The following is a 22,811-nucleotide window of genomic DNA, read 5'->3' as shown; positions in this document are numbered from 1 at the left end:
TTGTCCTAGGTGGGAACTGTCCAGATGGGAATTGGAAGCTGGGAACTGACCTAGAACCCCTTCCACATGTGTAGCCTGTCACCCCTTCCCTCCCACACATGTGCAGCCTGTCCCCTCTTCCCTTCCCTCCCACACAACCTGTCCCCTCTTCCCTTCCCTCACACACAAGCAACCTGTCTCCTCTTCCCTTCCCTTCCACACAAGCAGCCTGTCCCCTCTTCCCTTACCTCCCCCTCATATGAGCAGCACGTCTCCCTCTACTCCCTTCCTTCCCACACATGCAGCCTGTTTCCCTCTCATTATTTATTTATTGCATTTGTATCCCACATTTTCCCACCTCTTTGCAGGCTCAATGTGGCTTACAATACATCATGAATGGTGGAATTACATAAGAAAATAGACATTTAGTATTACAGAAGGATTTTGGGCAGCATGATAATGACAAAACATGGCAGTACTGTAACAAGCAAATAATGTAAGACAATTCTGGACATATGTGTAGGAGTTCACATTTGTTGATCTTTTTGGTATGCCTTGTTAAAGAGATGGGTCTTCAGTAGTTTGCGGAAGTTAGTTAGTTCATAGATCGTTTTTAGGTTGCGTGGCAGCGCGTTCCAGAATTGTGTGCTCAAGTAGGAAAAGGTTGATGCATGTGTTAGCTTGTATTTTAGTCCTTTACAGTTGGGGAAGTGAAGATTGAGGAATGTGCGGGATGATTTTGTAGGATTTCTGGGTGGTAGGTCTATCAGGTCTGACATGTAGGCTGGGGCATCTCCGTGAATGATTTTGTGAACTAGGGTACATATTTTAAACGTGATGCGTTCTTTGAGTGGGAGCCAGTGTAGTTTTTCTCGTAGGGGTTTAGCGCTTTCATATTTTGTTGTACCGAATACGAGTCTAGCTGCAGCGTTCTGAGCTGTCTGAAGTTTCTTGATTATTTGCTCTTTGCAGCCAGCGTAGAGTGCGTTGCAGTAGTCTAGATGACTGAGTACCATCGATTGTACTAGGTTTTTTTTTTTTTTTTGTTACATTTGTACCCCGCGCTTTCCCACTCATGGCAGGCTCAATGCGGCTTACATGGGGCAATGGAGGGTTAAGTGACTGTGCCTGAAGAGGGAATCGAACTCAGTTCCCCAGGACCAAAGTCCACCACCCTAACCACTAGGCCACTCCAGGTTGCGGAAGACAGTCCTCGGGAAGAAAGATCTTACTCTTTTTAATTTCCACATTGAGTGGAACATTTTCTTGGTTGTGTTTTTCGCGTGACTCTTAAGTGTTAGGTGTCGATCAATGGTAACTCCAAGAATTTTTAGGGTGTCCAAAATTGGAAGATTCAGTTTTGGTGTGTTAATGGTGGTGAATTTGTTCGTGTTATGTTGAGAGGTGAGTATTAGGCATTGGGTTTTTTCTGCATTGAGTTTCAGCCCATGTATGCATGATATGTAGGTTTTGGTTGATGTCATTGGAAATTTCCTTTAAATCTTGTTTAAATGGGATGTAGATCGTTACGTCGTCTGCGTATATGTATGGGTTGAGGTTTTGGTTTGATAGTAGTTTGGCCAAGGCTATCATCATTAAGTTGAATAAGGTCGGTGAGAGGGGGGATCCCTGTGGAACTCCGCATTCAGGTATCCAAGTGGCTGATGTAGTCGAATTAGTTGTCACTTGGTATGATCGTGTGGTAAGGAACCCCTTGAACGAATTGAGAACGTTGCCTCCAATTCCGAAGTACTCAAGGATATATAGTAGTATTCCTTTTCTTCTCACACATATGCAGCCTACCTGCCTCTCTGCCCTCCCACACCTGTGCAGGCTCTCTCCCCTTTTAACCTCCCTCCACATATGTGCAGCCCATCTCTCTTCTCTCCCACACGTGTAGCCCATATCCCCCTTTCCCCTCACTCCATACATGTGCAACCCGTCTCCCCTCTTCCCTTCCCAACCACACACGTGCAGCCCATCTCCCCTCTTCCCTTCCCTCCCACACACGTGCAGCCTGTCTCCTCTCTTCCTTTCCTTCCCATACATGTGCAGCCTATCTCCCCTTCCCTCCCACACATGTGCAGCCTGTCTCCCCTCTTCCCTTTCCTTCCAACACATGCAGCCTGTCTCACCTCTTCCCTTCCCTCCCACACGTGCTGTCTCCCTTCCCTCCCACACATATGCAGCCAGTCTCCCCTCTTCCCTTCACTCCCACACAAGTGCAGCCTATCTCCCCCCCTCTTCCTTCCAACACATGTGCAGTCTATCTCCTCCAACCTTCCTCCACCTACTCCTCGGGACTCACTCATCTCCGCTCTGATTATTTTTAACTTTGCGTTGCTAGCAGCTTTTAGAACAAACCTTCCTCGGGCCATCACGAGGCTTTCCCTCTGCCATGTCCCTCCTGCGCAGCAAAATGAAGTCGTGTCAGAGGAAGGACACTAGGGCTGGCCAGAGGAAGGCCTGTTCTAAAAACTGCCAGCAACCGCAAAGTTTGAAGATAGCAGCGGAGAGGAGAGAAACCCGAGGAGTGGGAGGAAGAACATCATAGCATCGTTTCATTGCAGCACACTATTCTGTCTATCCTTATATGAAAGTTGCATTATTCTCATGGTGAAGTTTGTACATTACATGAAAAACACTGTTTGTGATCTCTCATTGACAAATGATCTGGCTTGTGCAGTTAAAAAACTGTGCTTTTCCCAAGAGGATTATTTGTTGATACAATAGACCATGACATTTTAGTATGAAGACTAAAAAAACTGGGCCCCGAGCCAGATATTTTAGCTTGGTTTCAAATAGTCTTTCGTAAACAAGCAGAAAAGGGCTGGCAAATTCTTATTAACACAATGATATGGTGAGATGTCTTTGAACTACTGTAGTTCCACAAGACATAGCCTTATAAGTAGGTACATTTTTCTATCCTCTCTCAGAAGGTGTTTGAAAGACTACTAGAAAACATTGTGATTTGCCTTTTTCAGACGACATCTACCACAAATATAAGCAGCTTGGAGTCTGAAACACTGAGTTCACATGGACAAAATCTCATAAAATGTTTTTATATCTGTTACCATGTATCAAATGTTAATTCTGGGGGGGGGGGGGGGGGGGGGGATTCTGCACGAACATTTAAAAATAATGCATGCTTTGACAATTTAACACACTCCAAGCATTATCTCTTTTTCTCTTTCTATTATCAGTTATTTGGAAAAAATAATCCAAAAGCTAAAATATATAAAATCCACATTAATGGGGAACAAAGAAAAAAAAAAAACACACCTCAAAATTTAAAATAAGCATCTTATTCACAACAATCCTGCACATCTATTAGGCCTGTATTACCATATATTCCCCACCTACAATAATTTCAAGACCCTTCCTTATCTATTAAAAATTATGCAACTAATGAGGTAAAAAAAAAAAACAATTCATATTGATATTTAACCACATAACTACAGAGAAACTTTAAAAAGGAAGAGGCTCCCACTGCATGAGACCTTTTTTTTAAATTAAGAAATTCTTTTCTATGTAATTGTGTGACCTATATGTCTAAAAATGCTTCCAAAGTCTGACCATGATAGGTTAGATTTATTTTTTCATGAAATAATATTTAAACACTCTAATTTTTTTCCTGCTTACAGAATATAATTAAAGGGTAGCTCAAGAAGATTTAACATCCTGAGAGGTTTCCAAAAATTCCATCAAATCAAGCTATTCCATATCCATCACTCCTCTCCTTGAGACTTAAAAGGTAAATAGTAACAATGAGCTATCATGATGTCAGCGTGATCTACCAATGGAACTTTCTTAAAAAAAAATCTTTGGGGACAAAAAGGCAGATAACTGGAAATTTTAGAAAATGTGGGTTTCCTGCAATAAGCACAACCTAAAGATTCCAATTGTCTATGAATTATTAAACTATCCTTTATTCTAGTAGACAAAGGTGTAACCTAATTGGAACCGGAGGGCCAGGTTCCTATCCCATGCCAGTTCCTTGTGGACTTGGGCAAGCCATTTAACCCTCAATTGCCTTGGGAATGTTGGGGGCAGTGCTGCAACGCACCCCACTTCAGACCTGCCATGGAAACAGCCATACTTGTGGCAGCTCCCATAAATTGTTGACAGCTTGGTTCTTGTGTGCAGGGTGAACAATGGCATGCCATACCATCTTGATTCCAGAAGCACTAGCAAAATGCACATTAATAAACTGAGGATAAAACATCCCAGTCAAGTTTCAAGGTAGGAAATTTATTATCCACATCATCCAATGTATCCACAGTTTGTCGTGAGAATTCAAAAAGTTGAGAAATTAAAGACTAAAACCAACTCCTGAGGTTTCAAAACCATTTTAGTAAAGGAGGGGCAAGAACACTGTAAGTGATGGCACAGAAGGCAATTTCTGAGGTGTATACAACTTCAGTGAATTTAGAGGAGACCCCATGTCAAAAGGAGGGCTTACCATTTGAAGACGGTTCTCTTAAAAGAGGCATAAAGGAAAGAATAGGTGGGGGTGGGGTGGACCTTGCCCCCCAAACTTAAGGGAAACTCCAGATTCAAAGAGGTGCCCTTTAGCCTGTGGCGTACTTCTACAGGCAAATTCAGGATGCTTGTCCATTGGATCAGTCATGTGCGGAGTATTAGATATGTCTTGATTAATTTCCATTTCTCCATGTCAAGCCTGACTTGATCAGTTCCTCCAGCTTTGCTTGTGCTCCAAAGGGGCTGGCACTCTTTTACGCCGTGATATTAGAAACCCCTGCTGCAGCAAGGAAGATCTTGGGCACAGGAAACAGGAGAGAGGTGAAGGGAAGGAAGAAGTAAATTTGTGGGGCACCAGAGTCAGGGATCTGAAGACCTCCAGTTATGACCCTGCAGACTCGAGCCACCTGCAAAGTTCAACTGGGGACCAGCTGATCAACTGGACAAGAAGCAAATCACTCAGAACCAGAGGCTGGAAAAAGTGTGTCCAACCACCTGCTGGAGATAGAAAATACTGAGGAGCTGGACTGGATGTTAAGAGTGATATGTCTCAGCTCAGTTTTCAGTTCCATATCTCCACCTGCTGGTTCATGGACACAACTATCCCACAGGTTCTGGAATAGTGGGAAGCTACGCAGTATCTGGAGTGATGCTTTAGGTCACAGAAAACAAAACTGGAAAACAGTCCGCAAGTTCCAAAAGAAATGAAGACATTGAAGCAGACACAGTGATAAAAGGGAAAATTAGGTTCTTACCATGATAATTTTCTTTCCTGTAGTCATAGCAGATGAAGCCATTACGTATGGGTTGTGTCCATCAACCAGCAGGGGGAGATAGAGAGCACTCAAATTTTCACAGTGCCTCATGGCCAGCTAGCTCCACTGCCTCTTCAGTATTTGAAGCTTCCAAAGCAGTATGGCAAACTGCAATGGGAATAACATGAACTTTCCTCACAGCGAACGATGGCCCCTTAACAAGGACATGAACTCAAAAAAGGAGGGAATGAACTCATCCTCCTGGAGGGAATAAACTCATCCTCCACTTTGTATAAACGGAGGGAATACTTGCATCCTCCTGGAGGGAATAAACTCATCCTCCCAAAACATGAACTGGAGGGAATGAACTCATCCTCCTATAACTGTAACAAGAATCCTGAAGACTGCTTTCCGACTCCCCAAGGAAGGAATATAACTTCAGGAAACAAGAACAGCACCTAAAATCAGGATCACTGCAATACAGACAATCATACAGGGAGGGCTCATGGCTTCATCTGCTATGACTAAAGGAAAGAAAATTATCATGGTAAGAACCTAATTTTCCCTTCCTTGTCATCAAGCAGATGAAGCCATTACTTATGGGATGTAACAAAGCAATCCCTAAATAGGGTGGGAACAAGCCACACCACGCGCTAGCACCTGTGCTCCAAAACACGCATCCCTCCTGGCAGCCACATCCAGCCTGTAATGTCGGGCGAAAGAGAGCTTAGAAGCCCATGTTGCAGCACTGCAAATCTCATGAAGAGATACTGCTCCAGTTTCCGCCCAGGAAGAGGAAATCGCTCTTCTGGAATGTGCCTTAAAGGCTTCAGGCGGAGCCCGGCCAGACAGCAGATATGCTGAAAAGATAGCTTCTTTGAGCCAAAGGGCAATAGTGGCATTAGACGCTGAAGACCCTCTGCGAGGACCTGCAAACAGCACAAGAAGATGATCAGAGGTCCTGAAAGAATTTGTAATTTGCAGATTCTGCAACAGAGTCCTGCGCACAATCAAAAGGTGCAACTGCCCAAGTGAACCTGGAAACTCCTCCTCAACAAAGGAGAAAAGAAAAACAGCCTGGTTTAGGTGAAACGCTGAAACCACCTTAGGCATGAAGGAAGGCACGGTCTGTACCGTTACCCCTGACTCTGAGAATTGCAGAAAAGGGTGTCTACAGGACAGCGCCTGGAGCTCTGACACCCGTCTCGCCGAGGTAATGGCCACTAAAAAGACGGCCTTCAGTGTCAAATCTTTCTCTGAAGCACGCCGAAGCGGTTCAAAGGGAGCCCCCTGAAGGGCCTTCAATACTAACCCAAGGTTCCAAGCTGGACAAGGTGCCCGCACGGGAGGACGGAGCCGAAGCAACCCTTTAAGAAACCGAGCCACATCTGGATGAGCAGCTAAGGACACGCCTTCAACCTTACCACGCAGGGAGGCCAATGCTGCCACTTGCACCCGCAGGGAATTATAGGCCAAGCCTTTGAGTACACTATCCTGCAAAAAGTTCAGAATCGGCGAGACAGGAGCCCGCAATGGAGAAAGCGCTCTTGAAACACACCAGACTTCAAACTGGCGCCAAATCCTGGCATAAGCCATGGAAGTGGAGCGCTTACGGGCCTGCAGGAGAGTGGAAATTACCTTATTTGAGTAGCCTTTATCTCTCAATTGTGCCCTCTCAATCGCCATGCCATAAGACCAAAGCGGCAGGCGTCCTCCATGGCCACCAGACTCTGTGACAACAGGTGCGGAACCAGAGGTAACGGAAAGGGAGCCTCCAACAGCATCTGTCGGAGGTCCGCATACCAAGGCCTCCTGGGCCAATCCGGGGCGATGAGCACCACTTCTCCTGGATGCAGCCAAATCCGCAGAAGCACTCGCCCTATCAAGGGCCACGGAGGGAACACATACAGCAAGCCCAGGGGCTAGGGTTGAGCCAAGGCATCCAACCCGGCAGAGCGAGGATCCTTCCCCGTCTGCTGAAGAAGCACGGGACTTTGGCATTGGAACTGGTCGCTATAAGATCCATCACTGGCTTGCCCCATTCGGCACATATCTGCAGGAATACATCGTCTGCTAGTTCCCACTCCGCTGGATCGATCTGATGCCTGCTTAGATGGTCGGCTTGTACGTTGCTCTGACCTGCAATGTGAGCTGCTGACAGGGACTGTAGATGCAGCTCGGCCCAGTGGCAAATTTGTTCGGCCTGCGCGGCTAGAGCTCTGCACTGAGTGCCGCCTTGTCGATTTATGTAGGCCACTGCTGTCGTGTTGTCCGACATCACTCGGACAGCCAATCCTTCCAGGGTCACTTGAAAGGCCAGAAGAGCCAGAAACACTGCTTTCAACTCCAGGCTGTTGATAGACCACTCCGACTCGTCGGGCGTCCACAGACCCTGGGCATGCTTCCCCTGGCAATGTGCGCCCCAGCCCTTCAGGCTGGCATCTGTCACCACTAGGCACCAATCGGGGAGCGCCAGCGGCATTCCCCGCCGCAACATGCTGTCCGAGAGCCACCACTCCATACTGAGGCGGGCCGCAGGGAGCCAAGAAAGTCTGCACTGATAATCCTGAGATACTGGAGACCATCGTTGAAGTAGAAAATACTGTAGAAGTCTCAGGTGCGCTCTCGCCCATGGCACCACTTCCAAGTTGGCCGTCATCGATCCCAACAGCTGGACAATGTCCCAAGCTCGCGGGCGGGGCATCCTCAGGAGGAGACGAACCTGATTCTGAAGCTTGCACCGCTTTTACTCAGGAAGAAACACATAGACCGAGGATGTGTCGAACCTGGCCCCAAAATATTCTAGAGATTGCGAGTGGGTCATTTGGCCATATTGACGACCCAGCCCAGAGATTGAAGGACTGAAACCACTCTCGCTGTAGCTAGATGACTCTCTTTTTCTGAGTCTGTTCTGATGAGCCAGTCGTCTAGGTACGGGTGAACCCGGATACCCTGAGAAAGGCAGCTACTACCACCATTATTTTGGAGAAGGTTCGGGGAGTTGTGGCGAGGCCAAAAGGTAAGGCCCGAAACTTGAAATGTTTTCCCAACACCGCAAACCACAGAAACTTCTGGTGCGAGGGCCAAATTGGTATGTGCAAGTAAGCTTCTTTCAGGTCCAGAGACGTGAGAAACTCTCCTGGCTGTACCGCCGCAATGACGGAGCGCAGGGTTTCCATGTGAAAATGCCGCACTCTTAAGGACTTGTTTAGCTATTTTAAGTCCAGGATCGGGCGAAAAGACCCGCCTTTTCGTGGCACCACAAAGTAAATGGAGTAGCGGCCTAGACCTTGGTCGGCGGGAGGCACCGGGGTCACAGCCCCTATCTGACACAGACTGTGCAAAGTCTCCTCTACCACCACCCGTTTGGCGGCAGAACCACATCGGGACTCCACAAACACGTCTCTCACCGGGGCATCGAATTCTATTCGGTATCCATCTCTGATCAGGTCCAAGACCCACTGATCTGCGGAGATTTTGGCCCACTCCTCGAAAAAGAGGGAAAGTCTTCCTCCGATGACAGGAAACGAGGAGAGGGCCGGGGCACCATCATTGAGAGGGTCGCCCCTGAACTCCAGGCCTTGAACCGGCAGCTGCAGAACGTTTGTCCGAGCGAAAGGAGTTTCTCTGCTGAAAGCAGGCATGTGAAGTGAACCCAGCAGCACGCCCCGGGCGGTACCTTCTAGCTTCACGGAAGCGAGGTCTGTAAGAAGCGGACCGCCTGACCCTTAGAGGAAGGCTTCGGCCTATCTTCGGGCAAGCGCTGAGGTTTGGAATCCCCCAGGCCTTTAACAATGTTTTCCAGCTCCTCACCAAACAGGAGAAGGCCTTGAAAGGGCAACTTCACCAACCTTTGCTTAGAGGCCATGTCCGCCGCCCAATGTCGTAGCCAAAGAGTGCGGCGAGCCGCCACTGCTACAGCCATTTGCTTAGCCGAAGCTCTGACCATATCATAAAGGGCATCAGCCAAAAAGGACAAGGCCGACTCCATCCGCGGAGCCACTTCAGATAAGGTCTCCGCTCCATCACCGGGCTGTTCCACTGCCTGCTGTAACCAAGCCAGGCAGGCTCTAGCAGCATAACAACTGCATGCAGGCGCCCGAACAGTGAGACCTGCCAAATCAAAGGACCGCTTCAGAGCTGAATCAAGCCTGCGGTCTTGAATATCCTTCAGGGCAACACCTCCTTCAACAGGGAGGGTAGTTCTCTTTGTCACAGCCGTGACCAGGGCATCCACTTTAGGCATTGTAAAACGAGCCAAATGTTCCTCACTCAGAAGGTATAATTGCCCCGTAGCCCTGGCAACCTTCAAAGGTCCCTCGGGGTCAGCCCATTGAGCCGAAATAAGCTCTTGGATGGAGTCATACAAAGGAAATGCTCGAGCAGGCTTTCTGGTACTAGCCATCCTTGGATTAACCGAGGAGGCTGTGCCACTCTCAGGATCTTCAATCGAGAGGGCTTTTAAGGCATCTAAAATAAGCGCTGGCAGCTCCTCGCGGTGGAAAATCCTCACCGCAAACGGATCATCAAGCTCCTGTGGCAATTCTGCACCCGACTCTGGCTCCTCAGCCCAAGAAGTTCTGCCAGACCCCTCAGAATCCTCATAGCCCCACCACGGGAGGGAAAAGGGGGGTGCGCCACACTCAGAAGGGGAATTAGCCCTTCTGCGATTATCACAGGGCTGTGGAGTCGGAGTCGGCAGCAATTTTGGGTACATTGAGTCGGAGTTGGAGTCGGCAAAAATGTACCGACTCCGACTCCTCATACATTTGAATAAAGTACTTCTCTGCTGTGAATAAAGCTTAGTACCTAGTTGTTTCACTAGTGTGAAGTCCAGCTGAACTATTTTGCTGGAGAACTTCCCTCTGCTCAGTCCCCCTTTGTATTTACTGACCTGCTGTAGAGCACCTCCTCTCTGACCCCACAGTGAACTTAAGCTCCAAGAGAAGATCATTCAGCACACACAGATAAGGCAGCAGAGAGACTCCACCCAACTTCCTCTCTCTCTGCAAGAAGAGCTTTATATTTTAGTGGAAGTGGCACAACTTTCACAATGGCAAAAAGAATGTCAGGAAACATGACAAAGTCTGCTGTTTATGAACACTTTACAATATCAACAGATGGGTAACATTATGTATGTCAATGTATTATAGAAGATGATGATGGTGAAAAAGCATGTGATGCAAAAATTAGCAGTTTCAGTGGTTATGAAAAAAATGCACCTACAAGAGCATCAAATTTAAAAAGACACTTGCAGCGTTTCCATCCTAAAGTGTTAGAAGCTGTGAATGAGAAAGATAGCAATGAAAACATTCCATCTACTTCAGGGTCAATAAAAGATCAGAAATCTACTGGAGGCCAGACAGAACTATCAAGATTTTTTACAGCTGACAAAGTTACTATAACAATGACACCAGAAAAATTCAAAAACCACATCATTGAAATGGCAGTAAAGAATAGTATACCACTATCTTTTTTTTCACAACCAGCCCTTTTAGGCTTAAATGAAGAAATGGCTAAAAAGCTTGGAGTTTCTCTGGAACGAGAAAGTATAAGGAAACTTATACTTGAAGAGGCCAAATGTAAGAAGGAAGAACTAAGAAAAAGTCTGAAGGGACGTTTTGTCTTTATTAAAATGGATGCATGCACACGTCACAGAGTCAATTATTTTGCAATTAATGTTAGATTTGCTGATGAAAACAAAATAATAATAACCCAGACATTAGGAGTAAAGGACACTCAGGCACATCATACCAGTGAGTATCTGTAGAAGTTAGTGGAAGGTGTTTTAGAAGATTTTGAAATTAAAAAGGAACACATTCTATGTATTGTAACTGATAATGCTTCAAATATGTTAAGCACAATTGAAAAAATGAAGGAAGTTGATGAAGAAAGCAGCATACAAATATCAGAAGATGACAGTTCTGCAATTCAAGAAAGCTGTGAAAGTTTGGATGATATTGCTGAAGAAGCATCTAAGCTTATTACCATTCAATATATGCGTTGTGCTGTTCATACTCTGCAACTAGCAATAAGGGATGGATTGAAGGATCGTCATGTGGCTACACTAATTAGCAAGTTGAGGCAAGTAGCTGTTGCAGCCAGGATCCCTAAAACAGATGCTATTCTGAAGAGACGTGCTGGAAAAGGAGCCATTTTGGATCAAGCAACGCGCTAGGGAAGCACTTAAATTGATGATAAAGCGTTTGCTTGAACTAAAAGACTTTCTTGAAGAACTGGACAATGTAAATGTTTCATTAAAAGAAAACCAGTGGGCTCAAGTTACAGAATTAGAAAGGCTACTTTCTTACCCTTTTGCTGTTACCAAGAAGCTGCAATATGAAGATTTAACACCAGGTAAATTCTTCTTGGAATGGAAGGGCTTGATATATAACCTTAACAAAAGTGGGGGGTTAATTGCTGATGGCATTGTATCTTCAATGAGGAAAAGAGAGGAGCTCTTGCTGGATAATCAAATTCTCTTAGCTGCTATTTATGTTGATCCAATGAGCCGAATTTTGTTGAGCAGTGACCAAATTGCTACAGGAAAACAGGCACTCTATGACATAGCAGTTCGCATGAAAGGGTTGCTACCTGAAACTCATAAACCACTGGATGAAGCTAAAGCTATAAATACTGGTGGTAATGGTAACTCAGGTTCATCCTCTTCAAATGAAGAAGAGAATTTTCAAGCCTATTTGGACAAAATGGAAGCTTCAAAAGCAAAGCGATGTCGGTTAAGCATGGAAAAACAACCTGTAAATGTCCATATAAAGAAATTCATGCAAGAGTGTTTTAAAGGATTAAAAGAAGTGGAAAAGTTTGACCGCTCATCAAAACTGACTATAGAAGAAGCCATCATTGTTTATCCAGAGATTGTCAGTGATGCAGCTAGAATCGTAACAGCAATGCCACCCACCCAAGTCAGTGTTGAAAGACTGTTTTCAGCACTGAAAATAATCAAATCAGATTTAAGGGCTTCTATGAAGGAGGATCTGGCAGAAGCAATTCTGTTTCTAAGAACAATATATTAGTTAATTTTGGATTATGTTTAACAGCTATTCTACAGCTATATATGCCAAGTTTAAATAATATATAAGTTGTTTTAGGTTTTCCAAATGTTTTTGGTTGATGTAGGTTAACTTTGATTTTGTTCTAATTTCCAAAGGATGTTCTAGAATTTCCAAAGGATATGATGGTTCCAGATTTTTATACTTGCTAATGCTATGATGACTTTATACTTGATAAAAAAACAATAAACATAACCTTGTTTTTTTGTGTGTGTTTTTTTGTTTAAACTTTAGGATTAATGAATATTTATAGTTTCTTTAATAAATTAAATAAAAAGTCACAATGACATAGATTTTAAACCCAAACATTAACATGCAGCCTTGCATGCTGCACTCTTTCAGTCAACATGCAAAAAAAATACATATTAAAAACTGAGGAGTCGGAGTCAGAGTCGGAGTTACCATAAACTGAGGAGCCGGAGTCGAAGGATTTTTGTACCGACTCCACATCCCTGGTTTATCAGGAGGATAAGAAACAGGCAAAGCCAACTCCAAAAGGCCAGGATCCACCAGGGGGGCAGGCAGAGGGTCCGAAGATCCCTGTGGAAGAGCTCTTTTAAGCATGTATGCCCTATGCAGCATTAAAACAAAATCAGGGGAGAAAACTGCTCCCTGACCGCCCGGATCCTGCCCAGGGCTATCAGCTCTATTATTAGCCTCACTCAGAGGACCCCCCCCCCCCCCCCCCCCGGATTCATGGCTCTCCGTCGCAATGGATGCCGCGCCATGTGGAAAATCCAAAATGGCGTCCACTGCGAGCTCAGAGCGCGAAAGATCGCTGCTTGCCATGCTCGGGCCGGCTCTACCGTCTGTACAGCACGAATTACAGAGCCCCGCTGCTGATTTGCGCTTGCCACATTTAGAACAGCGCTTTACAGTCTCCGCAGCCATTGCCGAAAACGGCGGTAAAATTCAAAAACGTCCCGATCGCGGGCCCACCCTGGAGGAGTCAGAGAACACTCTTACCTCACTAGACCGAGTATCACAGCTCCAGTCCTGCAGAAGAATCTCAAGAAAAAAAACCTCTTTTCCAAGATCGCTGCGCTAAAGCGCAACGCGACTTTAATTATTTATTTATTTATTTTTAACGCTGTGAGGAAAGCAGAGGCAAAAGAGGTAAATAAAAACACTCCGGAGGCTCAGATAAGTGGGAAAGGCAGGGAAAGGCGAACCAATGTGCCTGCATCCACTGAGTGGGAAAGGACAGAGAAAAGCAAGCTAATATGTCCACATCCACGGGGGCATGGGTAAGGCAGGGAAAGGGCTGACCTATGTGCCTTCAAAGTGAAGCTGCTATAGCCTCTAACACCCCGGCTAACAACTGGCAAGCCAAGAGCCACCCCCAGGCAGATTTTTGATGGAGCTCGAAGAAGCTGCAGCCACCCTGCTTGGGGAGATAGAGAATACTGAAGAGGCAGTGGAGCTAGCTGGCCATGAGGCACTGAGAAAAGTTGAATGCTCTGTATCTCCCTCTGCTGGTTGATGGACACAACCCATACACAATGGCTTCATCTGCTTGATGACAAGGAAGTAGGATTTAGTAATAAAAGTTTTTCTTTTAAGTGTGCCCAACAGTGCCATGTTTCACATAGCAAGGGCTGCTACAGGTCAAAACATACCTTATGGTGTCAATGTTTCACTTCACCATAGGCATTACAGGACCGCCAACCTCTGGGGGGAGGGGGGTGTCACTATTAAGGCAGCAAAGTCTCCTGCTTCTTTTATCATTGTGTCTGCTCCAATATCTTCATTCCTTTGGAAAGCTGCTTTATCCATTTAGAGTTACTTTCCACAAGTATTTTATCAATAAACTAGTAAAAAAGGCCCGTTTCTGACACAAATGAAACGGGCGCTAGCAAGGTTTTCCTCGGAGTGTGTATGTTTTGGAGAGTGTATGTGAAAGTGGCTGTTTGAGAGTCAGAGTGAAAGTGTGAGTGTGTGAGAGAGAGAGTGAGTCTGGGTATGAGTGTGTTTGTGAGAGAGTGTGTGTGTGAGAATGAGTGTGTGCAAGTGTGTATGTGAGACACAGTGTGAGAGAGAGTGTGTGTGTGTGGGCGAGAGAGAGTGTGTGTGAGACACAGATTCTCTGTGAGAGTGAGTGTATGAGACCAAGCGAGTGTGTGAGTGACTGTGTGGCACATAGAGAGTGAATGTGATACAGTGTGAGACAGAGTGTGTGAGAGTGAGAGTCAGAAAGACATTGTATATGAGAGAGAGAGTGTGAGCCCTGCCCTCCCAATCCATGCCCATCTGTCCCCTGCCCCCTCCATTCATCTTTTTCCAGCAATTCCCCTCTCTCCCTGAGCCCTGCCCTCCCAATCCATGCTCCTCTGTCACCTGTCCCCTCCATTCATCCCTATCCAGCAATTCCCCTCTCTCCCTGAGCCCTGCCCTGCAATCCATATCCATCCATGCCCATCTGTCCCCTCCATTCATCCCTATCCAGCAATTCCCCTCTCTCCCTGAGCCCTGCCCTCCCAATCCATGCTCCTCTGTCCCCTGCCCCCTCCATTCATCTCTTTCCAGCAATTCCCCTCTCTGCCCTGAGCCCTGCCCTCCCAATCCATGCCCATCCATGCTCCTCTGTCCCCTGCCGCCTCCATTCAACCTTTTCCAGCAAGTCCCCTCTCTCCCTTCCATGACCCCCCTCGCATCCATGCTCCTCTCTCTTCCATGTCCCAGTCTGGCCCGCCCTCTTCTCCCCCCCCCCCCCTTCGCATCCGTGCTGTCGTTTCTCCCCTGCCCTCCCGCTCCCATTGTTCAACTTTACTGGCCACCCTCTTCTCTCCCCCCAACTTCCTTTTTTTTTTTTTTCTTCTTTTTAAATTTACCTCCGTGGCGGTTCCGGCAGCGAAGCGTCAGGGAAGGAGGCAGCGCTCCCGACGTCTAGCCTTCCCTTCGCTGTGTTCCGCCTTCTTCTGACGTCATCCTTGACGTCAGAAGAAGGCGGAACACAGCGAAGGGAAGGCTAGAGACGTCGGGAGCGCCGCCTCCTTCCCTGACGCTGCGCTGCCGGAATTGTTTGGTTTTTTTTCCGCCCTCGACGTCATGACGTTTGACGCTAGGGCGGGGCAGAGACGGCTGGCTGGCTTGAAGGCTTCACACCACGAATCCACGAACCCTTCAGCCTGGGAGTGACGTCAGATGGCTTCAGAACGTTGTCCTCAGAACGTTGAGGGTCCGTTTTATTATATTAGATGGATCATCCCGTGGAAAGGAAACAAACCATGGATATTCCATTTAATCTTTATACTGCAGTCAATTATGGGTGATTACCTGTACCCTACATTCGATAAGATATTTTGTAATTGTTTTAACTACTGTACAGAACACTGCCCATTATGGAAAAAAAAAGTTATCTAGTAATTTAGATTTTAACAAGCCTGCAGTAGCTCCAGGAAGCTCAGGAATTTACCTGGCAGAAATCCAGAGGCTAAATCGCCATAAAAACTTATCTGGATATTAGATGTCATCAGCATATAATCACATGGTGATCAGAAGTACTGTAGCAGAAATCAAACTGTGATTATAAAGACAACTCTAGCCACCAGTTCTCACAATAAGCAGCTAATGACCACCAAGACTAATATGGGACTTGCTGTGTCAGGAAAAATGTGTCCTTAAGACCTTGGCTTTTCCTCAGTGGCTGATCAGTGTAGAACATTGGAGCTACTCGGAGATAGATAATCACGATCTTGCAAAGCACCAAATTAAAAAAATCAGCTTGAGAAAATTTAGAATCAGAATCCAATCCAGGAAAAGTACCAATAGTTACAGAACTTCAAACTCCTTGTCTTACAGAGAGAAAATCTAATTAAGAATATGAAACTCCATGCTGCGACTGCACCGTCAGTATTGTGTTCAGTTCTGGTTGCTGTATCTCAAAAAAAGATATAGCGGATTAGAAAAGGTTCAAAGAGCAACTAAAATGATCAACCGGAGCTCCTCTTGTATGAGGAAAGGCTAAAGAGGTTAGGGCTCTTCAGCTTCGAAAAGAGACAGATGAGGGGAGATATTATTGAAGTCTACAAAATCCTGACTGCTGTAGAATAGTAGAAGTAAATCGATTTTTTACTTGTTCCTAAAGTACAAAGACTAGAGGACAATCAAAGAAGTTACATGGAAATACTTTTAAAACAAACAAACAGGAGGAAATATTTTTTCACTCAACGAATAATTAAGCTCTGGAACTCTTTGCAGGAGGATGTGGTAACAGCAGTTAGCGTATCTGGGTTTTAAAAAAGAATTGGACAAGTTCCTGGAGGAAAAGTCCATAGTCTGCTATCAAGACTGACATGGGGAAGCAACTGCTTGCCCTGGGATTTGTAGCATGGAATGTTGCCACGATTTGGGTTTCTGCCAGGCAATTGTGACCTGGCTTGGTCACTGTTGGTAACAGGAAACTCTTATGTTCAGTTACTATAGAAAAATCAACCCAAAGATAAAAAAAAAACCTATGTACAGTCCAAGCAGACATCCAAGAAGTAGGGGCGGACCGAGAAGTGGAGGAGTGGCCTAGTGGTTAGGGTGGTGGACTTTGGTCCTGGGGAACTGAGGAACTGAGTTTGATTCCCACTTCAGGCACAGGCAGCTCCTTGTGACTCTGGGCAAGTCACTTAACCCGCCATTGCCCCATGTAAGCCGCATTGAGCCTGCCATGAGTGGGAAAGCGCGGGGTACAAATGTAACAACAAAAAAAACCACACACGTTTTTTGGTGGGCTCACAGGCATCCGATTAGTTTTCACTGTGTTTTATTACTAGTTGCATTATTCTGCACTTATATTGTGTGATTTTCACTGTGTCAGACCCCTGAAGCAGACAGTTGTTCCGTTGAAACACAGCCCTGTGTCAGGTCGAATACATGTGTGGTGCTGAATAAAATTGCTTTTATTCTGTCTGTAAAGATTTCTTGGTCCACACCTACCTTCTTGGATTTCTTCTTCCAGTTAATATATAAAAGGTCACCTAATTGGCTTACTTAAGATTGTAACTGTGTCCGATAACAAAAACCCAGACCGTCATATCAGAATTAGAAGATCTTGTCAGGCTTTTGTATGGTTCATCTGCAGCTGAACTGGCAGTGAGAAGTTGAGTACTCTAAAGCCATGAAAACGGTGAAAGAGTATTGTGAAGAAACAGTGTGTTTTAAGCCTGTAAAATGTATTTGATATTTTTCTGTTTTAATTATGTCTGAAGTGTATTTCTCCTGTTTAGCCAGCAGATGGTGCATGTTTATGCTTAAAGCTGTTACAGAGAATTGACTTCTCTTTCTTTTAGTTGGCACACAGATAAAAGGAAGTGCCTTGCAGTGATGTAACCAGTTTTTATTTAAAACTTGACTGTTCTGGGCTCTGACTGGCCTGGAGTTTTGAAATTACCAAGCAGATGTTGCCAGCTGTTGCTTCAGTCTTAGCCTGGAAGAAGAGGGAGACTGACCTCTTTGCTCTGGCTCTGTGAATTATATGTCCTGATCTTCCCCCATACTGTTTAGACAGTATATAGATGTTTAGTTAGTGTTATAATTGATCCATTTTTCAGTTACTTGTTACTTTTTGAGTCATTCCGTGTCAAGTGGACCAGGGGTCCCCACCTCACCATCTCAGATTTTGATGAAATTTGGTACATAGTTTCTTTATGATAAAAAACTAAGCTGTGCAAAAGTTTAGTTCAAAAGACTAAAAATTGGAGGTTCTAGGGGACCTCAAGTAAAGGGTTACAAAATGTCGCCTGAGCAAAAATGACATTTTGGGCCAACTTCCAGAAGCTGTAAAACTGGAAGTTTTAGTAGTACAAGGGGGATATTTGGAGAACCTGCACTACTTTTAGGGCTTATTGAACTGGCAAAACCCCATGTTCCTAGTCCTCTTACTTTTTGAATGGTTTAGGCTCAAACTTTGCCACAAAAACTGCAAAAACCAATTTACAGCGATGTTGAGGCTGCTGTAGTTTCTAAACTAGTTGGCCTTTCAGGTTGATTTTTGGTAGGTGTACTAAATGTATGGCTGTAATGAGGCCTTCCAATTTGCAGCACTTTCCTTCAAGTGGTTGAAAAATAATAAGCGTTCAAAGTTGGTATAAAAAGCATTTTTGCCCATATTGGGCTATCTTTGATGCCCTTGATCTCCAGTGGGACAGCTTCAATATTCTTTCTTTTAGCACCATTAGAAAGAGCAGATTTCCTTCTATCAGAATATGTAGTTTTCATTTTGGAGTCTCTTCATATAAGGATTGCAAAAATGCCCTCAAATGTTTGCGGGCAGCAGCCTGTGATTTCTTCACTACACCCTTGATACAAGTGTAGTAAAAGTGATTCTTCTTTGAAAAAGCACCAGTTTTTTAAAATTAAGAACACATTATGTTATAAAACTGTATTCAAGAAAACTAAAAAACAGGAATGTTTTTTAGGATGTGGAAGGATGAGGCCAGGTTTCATAACAGGTTTAAAGAAAACTGCAGTCAGTTAGGATGACCAACTTGGCCAATTATGATTGGTGGACCCTGTTGCAAGGCGTCTGAGTGTCTGTTGCTGGTGTTTCTTCACCCTTGCTACAGTTTGACCTCTTAGTGAACTGTAGGCATCAAAGTAAGCCTAGCAACAGACACTCAGGAGCCAGGAGGTACCAGAAGCATACAATTGGGCAATGAAACAAACAATTCTGCCTTGCAACAGGGTTCACCAATCATAATTGGCCAAGTCTAACTGGCTAAAGAAGTTTTCTTTAAACATTATGTTATAATACAGTGTTCAAGTAAACTAAAAAACAGGGTGGAAACCATTGTATACATACTTCTTGTTGAAGAAACTCGCACCTGCACCGACAGGCTCATTTATATTGAATTAAATGCCACAAAAATGAAGATATTAATCACTTTAGACTGAAGTAAAATTTTACCCATTGAAAACCTGATTGCAAGAATAAATGCGTTTGTTGAACTGATGCTAATGGTCGGTCATCAATGGATCCAGAAAGATCAGATGAATTTCCACTTTGCTCAGTTGGCTGTTCAAGTACATCAGAGTGTCATTTACTGACATACAATAAAAATAAAGGTTTGAAATTAATTGAAGAGCTTCTGCCTGATCAACAGAAGTTGTTACAAGAGCGTTCTGGTCAACTTTTCGATGCTGGATCAACTATTTGCCTTCATCATGAATCCTTACTATTGAAAAAGTTTGAATTTTTGCAAAGAACCTGCTGTAACCCATTTTCCAAAGGTGGTCATAATGCAAAAAGGGGCTTAAGAGTGCTGGATGACACACTAGCAGCCCAGCTAAAGGCCTTAACAAGCAAAATATTTGTGCCGGGTCAGAAACTATGTCCATCTTGTCGAAAAGACGTCAGTAACAGAGCTGCTGATTCATTATCATCATCATCAACAGCAGATGATGAACACAGTGACATTTCTGGCAAGTTGAACACAAGTTTGACATCTCTTGGTATTTCTCCATTGAAGTTCAAAAAAGTCAGCAAGCGTGATGTACGAGGCTACACCAAGCGCAAAATCAGGCGAGTGCAAAATACTTTGAGTCATCATCTTGCAGTTGCTGGTGGCTTAGACCTAAATGAGTTTGAAACTCAACCTTCTACCAGTCAGAAATGTGACAAATGTTCTGATTATGATGACCTGCTAAACGAGTTGAAAAACAAAGTCCAAGTTTCAGCAAATCATGCAGAAAAACTGCAAATACTAACTTTAGCACCAAAAAGCTGGTCTATTGAAAGAACTGCCTCAGAATTCATGGTTTCAACTAGAATGGTTAAAAAAGCAAGAAATCTGAAATCAGTTTGTGGAATTCTGGCAAAACCAGACAAGAAGAAAGGTAAAGTTTTACCAGAAGAAACAGAAAAAAAAATTCTTGGCTTTTTTTGAAGATGATGAATTCAGTAGACTGTGCCCAGGGAAAAGAGATTTTGTCTCTGTCAGAACTGGCACTGAAAAAATTCAAATGCAAAAGCGCTTGCTGCTTAGCAATCTAAAAGAAATGTATGTTGCATATCGTACTCGAAATGGGCCAGAAGTGGGTTTTTCCAAATTTTGTGAGCTAAGGCCAAAATGGTGTGTCACCGTTGGCTCATCTGGTATGCATTCAGTGTGTGTTTGTGTCATTCATCAAAATGTGAAGCTTATGCTTGCTGGAAGCCATCTGCTGAACGAAGATTACAAAGCACTGATGGCTAAAACTGTGTGCAATTTGGAATGCAAAGAATGCATGCTTCACAGGTGTGAAATATGTCCAGGTAAAGATGTGCTTGAAAATTACCTGACAGAAGTGTTCAGTGATGCTGACTCAGGTGAAACAATCGAGTTTAAGCAGTGGGTTCATACAGATCGCACCACACTGGAGACCAAACAGATGTATGTTGATGATTTTGTATCTGAGCTTGCATTGAAAGTTTCAAACCTGTCAATTCACCATTACATTTCCAAACATCAGACACAATACTTAAAAACTGTTAAAGAAAACCTAAATCCTTGTGAAATTGTTGTTCTCTTGGACTTTGCTGAAAACTACTCCTTTATTGTCCAAGATGCTGTTCAAGGTTTCCACTGGGAAAACAGTCAAGCTACACTGCATCCATTTGTTGTGTACTTCCGTGATGCTTCAAGTGAAATTCAGTGCATAAGTGTTTGCATAATAAGTGACAGCTTGCGGCATGATGCAGTTGCTGTACATGCATTCTTGGAAAAATTAATCGCGTTCTTGAAAAGCAAAATTGGAGAAATAAAATATGTAACATACTTTAGTGATGGCTCAGCTGCACAATACAAGAACTTCAAAAACTTTGCCAACTTGTGCTATCATCAAACAGAATTTGGAATAAGTGCACAGTGGAATTGCTTTGGCACAAGCCATGGCAAGTCACCATGTGATGCCATAGGTGGTACAACAAAGCGACTAGCTGCTCAGGCTAGTTTGCAACGACCTAAAAATAGCCAAATTCTCACAGCACAAGGCTTGTTTGAATTTTGTGATCAAAAAATAAATAAAATCAAGTTCATTTTTGTTTCCAAGGATGAAATTGAATCTTCAAGATCTGCACAAGAGGAAAGATTCAGTAAAGCTTCCACAGTTGCTGGAACTCGTGAAAATCACCAATTTATTCCCATTGACTTGAACCAAATTTCAGTCAGTAGAGTGTCAAATGATTCCTCCTCATTTGTTGTCAAACTTTGTCAGTCAGATGACCCAGTGAGTGTACCTGGCATAAATATGTCTCAACTTCAGCCTGGGCAGTATGTTGCCTGTGTTTATGACAACAAATGGTGGATTGGCAATGTCTGTGACACATCATTTGAAGAACATGATGCCTTGGTCAACTTTATGCATCCATGCGGGCCTGCACGATCATTTCATTGGCCTAGCAGAAGAGATTCTTGTTGGATTTCTGAACAGCATATTCTAGCAGTTCTTCCAGTACCAGCAACTACAGCACTTGGACGACAGTATACATTTCCAGAAACAGCAGTGAAACTTATCAGTGAAAAATTCTTGTCACTTCAGCACTGAGGTTTTACTTGGGAACCATTAAGACACCCCCATTAGGCTTGAGAAACTAGGCAAAGACAACCAAATGAGGCTTGGGAACCTCAAGTAAGATGCCCACCTTCAGGCTTGGGAACCTGTGCCAAGTGGCTGGACTTGCCTGGCTATCGGGCGTGAACTCTTGGCGATGAGGTTGCCACTTCCTATTGAATTGGTAGTGGCGTAGCCACCATGGACCACCGCATGCTTAAAGCAACTGAGTGACTTATACAGCAATTAGAAACATCGATGGGCCCTATATCCGTTTCATCTATCATTCAACAATACTGGCCAAAAAACACTTTTTTTGCAATCCTTATATGGAGAGACTCCAAATTGAAAACTACATATTCTGATAGAAGGAAATCTGCTCTTTCTAATGGTGCTAAAAGAAAGAATATTGAAGCTGTCCCACTGGAGATCAAGGGCATCAAAGATAGCCCAATATGGGCAAAAATGCTTTTTATACCAACTTTGAACGCTTATAATTTTTCAACCACTTGAAGGAAGGTGCTGCAAATTGGAAGGCCTCATTACAGCCGTACATTTAGTACACCTACCAAAAATCAACCTGAAAGGCCAACTAGTTTAGAAACTACAGCAGCCTCAACATCGCTGTAAATTGAGTTTTGCCGTTTTTTTGGCAAAGTTTGAGCCTAAACCATTCAAAATGTAAGAGGACTAGGAACATGGGGTTTTGCCAGTTCATTAAGCCCTAAAAGTAGTGCAGGTTCTCCAAATATCCCCCTTGTACTACTAAAACTTCCAGTTTTACAGCTTCTGGAAGTTGGCCCAAAATGTCATTTTTGCTCAGGCGACATTTTGCAACCCTTTATTTGAGGTCCCCTAGAACCTCCAATTTTTAGTCTTTTGAACTAAAATTTTTCACAGCTTAGTTTTTTATCATAAAGAAACTATGTACCAAATTTCATCAAAATCTGAGATGGTGAGGTGGGGACGACCTTTAAAATTGGTCCACTTGACACGGAATGACTCT

At 44.2% G+C, this 22,811-nt stretch overlaps 1 protein-coding gene across 1 annotated transcript in view; it reads right to left on the bottom strand.

Moving 5' to 3' along the window:
* MRPL21 (mitochondrial ribosomal protein L21) overlaps positions 1–22,811 on the bottom strand; it is a 113,546-nt gene that overhangs the window by 73,062 nt on the left and 17,673 nt on the right. The gene's annotated exons all lie outside the window — the stretch shown is intronic.

The sequence above is a fragment of the Microcaecilia unicolor genome, chromosome 4 (assembly GCF_901765095.1).
Source record: "Microcaecilia unicolor chromosome 4, aMicUni1.1, whole genome shotgun sequence".
In the NCBI taxonomy this organism is placed as follows: Eukaryota; Metazoa; Chordata; class Amphibia; order Gymnophiona; family Siphonopidae; genus Microcaecilia; species Microcaecilia unicolor.
The sequence above is the reverse complement of the archived record's forward strand: the minus strand, read 5'-3'. Positions and strand labels throughout refer to the sequence as shown.